The sequence below is a fragment of the Colius striatus genome, chromosome 1, assembly GCF_028858725.1.
Source record: "Colius striatus isolate bColStr4 chromosome 1, bColStr4.1.hap1, whole genome shotgun sequence".
NCBI lineage: Eukaryota > Metazoa > Chordata > Aves > Coliiformes > Coliidae > Colius > Colius striatus.
The window spans coordinates 61,507,405-61,515,229 of NC_084759.1; positions in this window are offsets into that span (position 1 = coordinate 61,507,405).

A 7,825-nucleotide genomic window follows, 5' to 3' on the forward strand; every position below is an offset into this window, starting at 1 on the left:
TAAGGCATCTCCTATGTTAGCCTCTTTCACTGTTTTATCCAGTGACTGCATATTGTATAGAGGACCCAACCTAACACTGAATATTGGCCTCTGCTGTGAATTCTTCACTAGATTTACTCATAAATTACTTCTTTTTTCTCTTTCCAAAGGAAACCCATTCACCCAGTGGTTGCCCATTGTCTATAATCACTTTGCTTTCATCTATGGTTTGGCATCAGCTACACCAGGAAAAGACACATAATTATAGTTTGCTTCCAAGTTATTTAACCAGAAATTCAAATTCTAAGCCCCAGAAATTGGACATTGGTTATAACCAAGAAAAACATTCAAATATCCCTTTAAGGAGACAATGTTAAGCAGAAAACTCCTGAGTAAGTCAAACTTATCACAAGAAAAACACCTTAATATTTGAAAAAAAAACCCCAAAACCCAACCCTTCAGTTGTTATCTGGATAGAAAATAAAGTGCAGTTGTTTTCTTACTAAAGTTTTCCAGTTCTTATTTTTATTAAGTACGCATTGTTTATACATTGTGCTCTGGAAATATTTCATTACACAAATGTTTGTATTGAGGGAGGGAGGAAAGTGTGGGAAAAATACCAACAAACAAATCCAGTCCATTTATGGTTTTCAGTCTGGACTTATGCAAGGGAGATCTTCACAGTGTGGCACACTGTATACCAGGTGCATGTGCTGCCTGGAAATTGTAACTGAGCTTTCCATACTACCATCAAGTCTATCAAAATTAGAAATCTTTGACATGTCCATCAATTGTACAGACACCAACTCTTGCAGTAAGTGCACAGCCAATGCACTTTTTGGGGGTGAAGCCCACTAAACCCCACATGAAGCATCCTAAAAGCAGGGAGCTCACTGTGTGTGGGCTGTACAAGCTATACCATCAGCAGAGGAGCTGCTCTCACCATGCAGTGTGGTGGGATTGTATCAACACCAGCCAGAGCTTTTCAAGATATTTGGCAGGAGATGAAGGGGGAAAATGCTGTATCTGCTGCACTGCTGGTGCCCTGCCTCTCCCTCGGCAGTACCATGGTCTAACCTTCAGGCAGAAAAGGGCTCATGAGGTCAAAGCTTTGTATTAGGTGCAAAATATAAAATTAAGAGGCTGTGGTAATGCCATTGGTCTGATTCCTACATATGGTTTGACCTGTAACATGCATGAGTTTATTTGTGGTCCCATGTGCATGCATCCTTCATAGCTATATATGTTTCTTGAACGTGGTGAAGATAAACCCTTTCTCAGTGCTTCAGGTTTCTTGATTCAAGGTGTTCAGCTGTGGCCCCATCCAGAGCATTGTGCAGAGCGCAATAAAACCTGAACCCAGAGCCAGCCCAAGCACCAGCATGTGCTTAACTGGGGAGCAGAGGTATACAGTCTCTGGCCGCTCTCTCCTTCTCTCTCTCCCCGTGTGATGAGTTCTCTCCTGTATTAATTGACTATGGCTGGACATGAGCCAGCACTGTGCCCAGCTGGCCAAGAAGGCCAATGGGATCCTGGCCTGTATCAGGAATGGTGGGGCCAACAGGACCAAGGAAGTGATTGTCCCCTTTTACTGGGCACTGGTGAGTCCACACCTCAAGTGCTGTGTTCAGTTCAGGGCCCCTCACTACAAGAAGGACATTGAGGTGCTGGAGCATGTCCAGAGATGGGCAACAAAGCTGCTGAAAGGTCTAGAGAACAAGCCTGCTGAGGAGCAGCTGAGGGAACTAGGGATATTTAGACTGGAAAAGAGAAAGCTGAGAGGACATGATCACTCTCTACAACCACCTGAAATGAGATTGTAGCAAGGTGGGGATCTGTCCCTTCTCCCAAGTAACAAGAGATAGGACAATACCAAATGGGCTCAAGCTGTGCCAGCAGAGGTTTAGATGGGATATTAGGAGAAACTTTTTCACTGAGAGGGTTGTTAGACACTGGCACAGGCTGCCCAGGGAGGTGGTGGAGTCATCATCCCTGGAGGTACTTAAAAGCCATGTAGATGAGGTGCTGAGGGACATGGTTTGGTGATGGGCTTGGCAGTGTGAGATTAGTGGTTGGACTTGATGATATTAAAAGGTTTTTCTAGCCAAACGATTCTATGATTCTATAAACCCTGATGTCCACTGATGGGAACCACAGAGAAGCTGCAGCACAAGCTGTACCCAAGGGACAGCTGTACCCTGAACTCTGATCCTCTCCTCACCATCCCTCACTGCACCAGGGCAGTGGCACCCTCCATTTACAAGAGAGATGCTGAGTTCCTGCTATGCCTAGGAGTGCTGCTTCCACCTCAGAAGGGCTCCCTCCAGGCTCACTCTCTTTCTTCCTCTCTGCTCAACTTTAAGTGTTTATCGCTGCAGCATTGTGCAGCTTTTGACAGCGACTGATAAGATTGAAAATGCTCATTTTATTTCTGTAAAGGCAGAAAACTAATGTAAATCAGCCCAATTGTACACTAGGGAAAGAAATGACAGGATTACTCTCTTTGACCTACGTGGAGTTCAACAAGAAAAAATGTGAACCTCTTTGTGTTACAGTCAAGAGTAACTGTGGCCTTCACATTTCCAGAAGTAATGCAGGTTCTCTGGCCAAATTAAAGAAAGTGGAGAATTGCCAAAGAAAACATTTTTGTTCAGTTCAGCTTATCTGATGTTACCAGCATGTAGTGATACTTTATTGTAGCGAGTTATTTCCTCTGTTAAACATAGAAGCTAGAGCAAGCATGGATAAACAATGCATGCAACCAAATGTTGAACTATTTTAGCTTACCGTGGCAGGAAGCAGGGGTGGAGGGGGGAGAGATAAAATTAAGCATTCCTCAAAGTGCCCAGCTCCAGCTTTCTGTGCTGGTATTTTCTCAATCAGAGAAGAAAGCCTAAAGCATGGGCCAAAAAGCTCTTGCAGAACCCAGGTCTGGGTGCTTTGTGTGGGGTTGGGATCTGTGACTCGGGAAAATATGTCTCAGAGCTTGCGGTTTAGAAGATGCATAGGAGGAAGCAAATATCTCACCTGCCTTTAGATGTGTCTGGAGCAGTTGTTTCTGTCTGATCCCCTCTCCTAGGCTTTCCTCATGGCAATCACAGGAATGTAGACATCTTTAGGGGCACAGTTTATCTGAGCTACTTCAAATGTCTGCTTTGGGATTAAATGATTCACACCCTGCATACATGCTCATTGGTTAAAACAAGATTACTTCATAGTGGATGTCTGTGTTATAAACATTGATATTTCATCAAAAGAGCCCATAGGTCAGCACAAGACTTTCTTGTGGCAGCTGCCATCAGCTGTCATCTTTGCTCACTGGGAGCTGTACAGCTTTGCCCACTTAAGTGGCAAAGGGAGGAACAGGAATCCAGAAATCTTTCTTCCTATGAATAAGATCTTAACCCTACAAAGCAAACATGCAAAGCTGCACTGTGATAAGGAGAAGTGGCAAGGATTATCTCCCCAGATAATGCAGTTTCACAGTTAGTTATCTCTCCATCCTTGAAGGTTGAAGTATGCAGAAAATTCTAGTGCATCACAGGTCAGGAGCCGCTGAATGAAATAGCACTTACAGAAAAATTTAGAAGAAAAGAATACATGGTACAGTAAGTGTCATTCGTTGTTCCCACCATGAACCAGTCACTATCACAACAGTTTTGCTGCAAAGCTGTTTGTTAGGAGCATACAATTTGATGTTGCCAAGATAATATACAAAGAGCAGAATGAATTTTCTAGGATGAGGGGTTCAAATAGGTTTGTGTGGCTGAGACAGGCTTTTGTGCAGTAGCACCCCAGTATCTCAGCTGGAAGACAAAGAGCAGATCCAAGTGCCCTTAACATGTGAGGATACCAGGAGGTGATGAACCCTCTGGCATGAGAAGGAATAGTAGAGTCTGATTCTCCTCACCAGGGAGGCCGTGGCCAATCTCGTTTGATTTACAATTGCTGGAAACTCATGTTGGTTAATAATGATTTTTGCAATGTGTGCATGGTGAATTATGTGGGGTTGTGAAAGGAAAGCTTTGGCTGAATGTCTAGAACAAGAACTGGGTTGTGAAACCTCTGTGTGGTGGAACAAGGAATAGCTCAGCCAGCCTTCAAGGCTGGCTCAGATAAAACTGTGCCAGTACCCTGCCAACCATCCCATTGCCCGGAGAGCGAGCGGTGATCAGGGACATCATGCCCTCGCAGATACTCCGTGCCAGTGGTTTGTTTTTGCACATAAAAATGTACTTTGACATGTCAAGTTCCAGCTCCTGCCTATAGCTTTTCAGTTAAGTTGGGCAGGGTGAGACACAGCCTCTTCTGATAGCGTACACTGATTTATAAGCTAGGATGTTCACTGGCGTAACAGAAAAAAACATGTTTGTTAACCCTTGTGCACATCAAACAGGTGCTAATGGCAAAAACATGTTCTTCAGAAGATCCCAAGGAACAGAGCACCATGGAGTTGTTTCATTCCCTGCCAGCAGTCCTTGGCTGTCATCCAAAATTACATGTGGCTTCTTGAGTTTAGTTCACTTGGAACTGGGAATTAGCAAGAGAAACATGTGTAAACAACTATGTATGTAGAGGTAGAAAAAGTGACATATGGAAGACTGTCTCTTGGTAGCATACCTGTAAGTCTAAGGGAACACAACAAAGCATATATGTGGTTAAACATTTACATGTTTTCCAGTAGATACTTAAGAGCTACAGTTTAAATTCATGATGCTGAAACACGATTCAGAGCTAGATCAATCAGCACTGAGTCTCTGGCAGGAACCAGTGCTTTGCATTTCGTTATGTTGACACACAGTGATGTTGAGATAGATCTTGTCAAGCTTTCTGAACATGACCCAGCCCAGAAACATGTGTACTACTTCAGTCTGCAAAAAGTCCTCTTTATGTTTGTGATTTGAGCCAGGTTACTTATACTCTTCTGTGGTGTGAAGCTATATGATTCAGGGGTAGAATCCAGATCCTAAGCAAGAATTGAGAATGTCAATGACTGTCAAATTAAGCCTCTCAGTCAAGTCTTGGATATTTTCCTCTGGACAATCCTCAAAACTTAACATTAAAAAGGAAAAAAACCAAACAAATTTTGAATCTAGATTCAGTCTAATGATATTTGACTCTACAACAGATACTGTTCTTTCATCAAGAAATGGAGAGCAGGGTGAAATCTGCAGAAAGTACCTATTACCCTAAGTTTTTCAAAACTCATTAAAAAAAATAAACCCATCAACATAAAAGAATAGTCTAAATAATCTCTGTTTTTCTTTTGGGGAGTTTCTCAAATTTATACAAATTCAGTTGGAATAAGCCCCTGCAACATAAAAGGCTCCACATCTCACAGGAATTTGTTAGTGGTTTGCAGCAGAGTGTGATGAGATTCCTCTGAGCAGGACAAGGTAGGATTAACAGCACATGGATATCCAACTGCATGGTCATTTTCCTTGTGTGCTTGCAAGCATGCACATCTAACTTCTAAAATGGAGTCTTGTGAACAACAGCAATCCTGTAGGTGTGGGAGCTAAAACTAGACCAAACAAGTCAACAGACAGATTACATTGTACAGGAGAAGTTATTCATTTGTGTGGGGGGATAAGAGCTGCACTCACACTGAAACAGGTCATCCCCACATACCACGCTCTCAAGGCACAGTATCCTGAGTGGCACTTCAGAGCTCAGGTGGAGGTAGAAGAAGGGCATGGAAAATCCTCTGCTTTAAATGTATTTTGACATTGAAACAATCAACTTCAATAGGTTGTTTTATGGATCCAGTTATAATCTCTGGAAGAAATCTCAGGACTTGGGCTTGGTCATCCAGTAACTTGACTACTCTCATCTGTTGGCCTAACAGTGACACAGGCGATGACAGTACAAAACCCAAATTGGAGCTGTCTCTGCTTGTGTTTCTTCATCTGTGGGAAGTGTACAGAGGTCTGTGATTGAAATCAAAGGATTTGCAGTGAGGAAAATAAAAAAGCCCAAGGGACACTAACTGGTTTGAAGGACTTTAAAGTTGTTTACATCTGCTCCTTTTTCCTCATTATCTGGGACATAGGGAATACTGTAGCATGCAAACATCCTAAAGCTGAGAAACTATGACACTCGTGGAAAGATACAGGCTGAACAGCATCAAATGAAGATTTTCTCACAGCCAGAAAGAGCAGGGTGCTCAGAGTTACTTTCATGTGTGGATTTCACATTTATCTTGGCTTAAAGGGCCTTATATCTCCCTGCAATTATAAATAGGACTGACTGAATTTTTCATTGGCCCTGTTTATATTTACACATTCTTTAGGGGTTTTTTTCAGTTTTATGAGTCCTTTGTTTTTGTCTCTGTGACTGCAGCATGTTTGAAAAAAACCTCTGAAATGTCAACTAAACCAAGAGGAGACAACAGTGACTGTCTAGCATTACTCTAAGCACTTTCTTTACTACAAAAGAAAAATTATACTTTTATAACTACTTCTATACATAACAAAAATTCGTTAGTCTTCAGGGATTCTCTATTGTTTAGACAATTTTTGTTTCCTTTGGTACATTGATAACAAGTGCTTATGTCTTCAGAGTCTCCTGAAGACTCATATGCAGTACCTGATCTCCCAGCCTCACCTTCCATTACAGCCACATGTATCTTCACTACTAGGTTCTACTTAGTGTCATGGTTTAGGCCCATCAGGGAACAAAAGACCTGAGGATTAGCCTCAAGTACCAAACACCTGAGGATTGCCAAAGGGCAGGGAGAGCTTAATTGCTGCTCAAGGTCCAGGACAAAACAGACCAGGCTACTCGGCTTGGGGGAGAAAACAGAAAAGAATTTAATCCAACACCAACTGAAACATAACCATAAAATCCCCAAACATAACCAAATTCAAACAAGACAGAGTGGTACAATGATGAAGAGTCCAACTAGCCCTTTAAGAACACCTTCTCCCCACTCCTCCCCTCTTCCCGGGCCCTGCATGGGTTGCAGGGGTACAGCCTGCATTCTCACCACAGCTTGTAGAGGAGTCTCTGGTCTGGAGCTCCTCCTTCCTTCCTCCTTCTCTGACTGTAGGGTCTGCGTGGTCACCTCCATCTTGTATCACTCTTACACCTCCTGCCAGCACTTCAAATTCCTGTCCCTAAATAGTGATGGCAGAGGCACCAGATTAGCCCAGCCGGGCCGGAGGTGGGTGTGAACCCAGGAGCCGGAGGAGAGTCCAAAAACTCTTTACCAGATCTTCACTGCAACCCCCTCCCCCTGTTACCAAGCAAAAGCTGCTCCTTGCTAAACCATGATAGTTAGGTTTGGAGGTTGCATGTCAGTGCAGTGGTGTGCAGTGAAGTTTTGAAGGTACTCAAATCATCTGGAGTACTGTGTCCAGTTCTGGGCTCCTCAGCTCAATAGGGACAGAGAACTTCTGGAAAGAGTCCCGTGCAGGGCCAGCAAGATGATCAGGAGACTGGAACATCTTCCTTATGAGGAAAGGCTGCTGGAACTGAGGCTGTTTAGTCTGGAGAAGAGGAGACTGAGGATAGATCTTATTAATATTTACAAATACCTAAAGGATGGGTGTCAGGACGTTGGGACATCCCTTTTTTTGATGGTATCTAGCAACAGCACAAGGGGTAATGGGATGAAGCTGGAACAAAAAAAGTTCACTAAAGCGCTGGTTACCCTTCCCAAAAATGAGAAGTGCTAAGCATAGTCTTTAATGCATTATTGAAGTCATTCATGAAAATATTAAATAGCAGAAGACTTTGGGGTCGTAAATATCCATTTCACACATCCTTCTATTCTGATTGCAGATCACCGATAGCAACTTTCTGAATACAGTTTTCCAGCCACTTTTTGATTTCTTTTGATTTA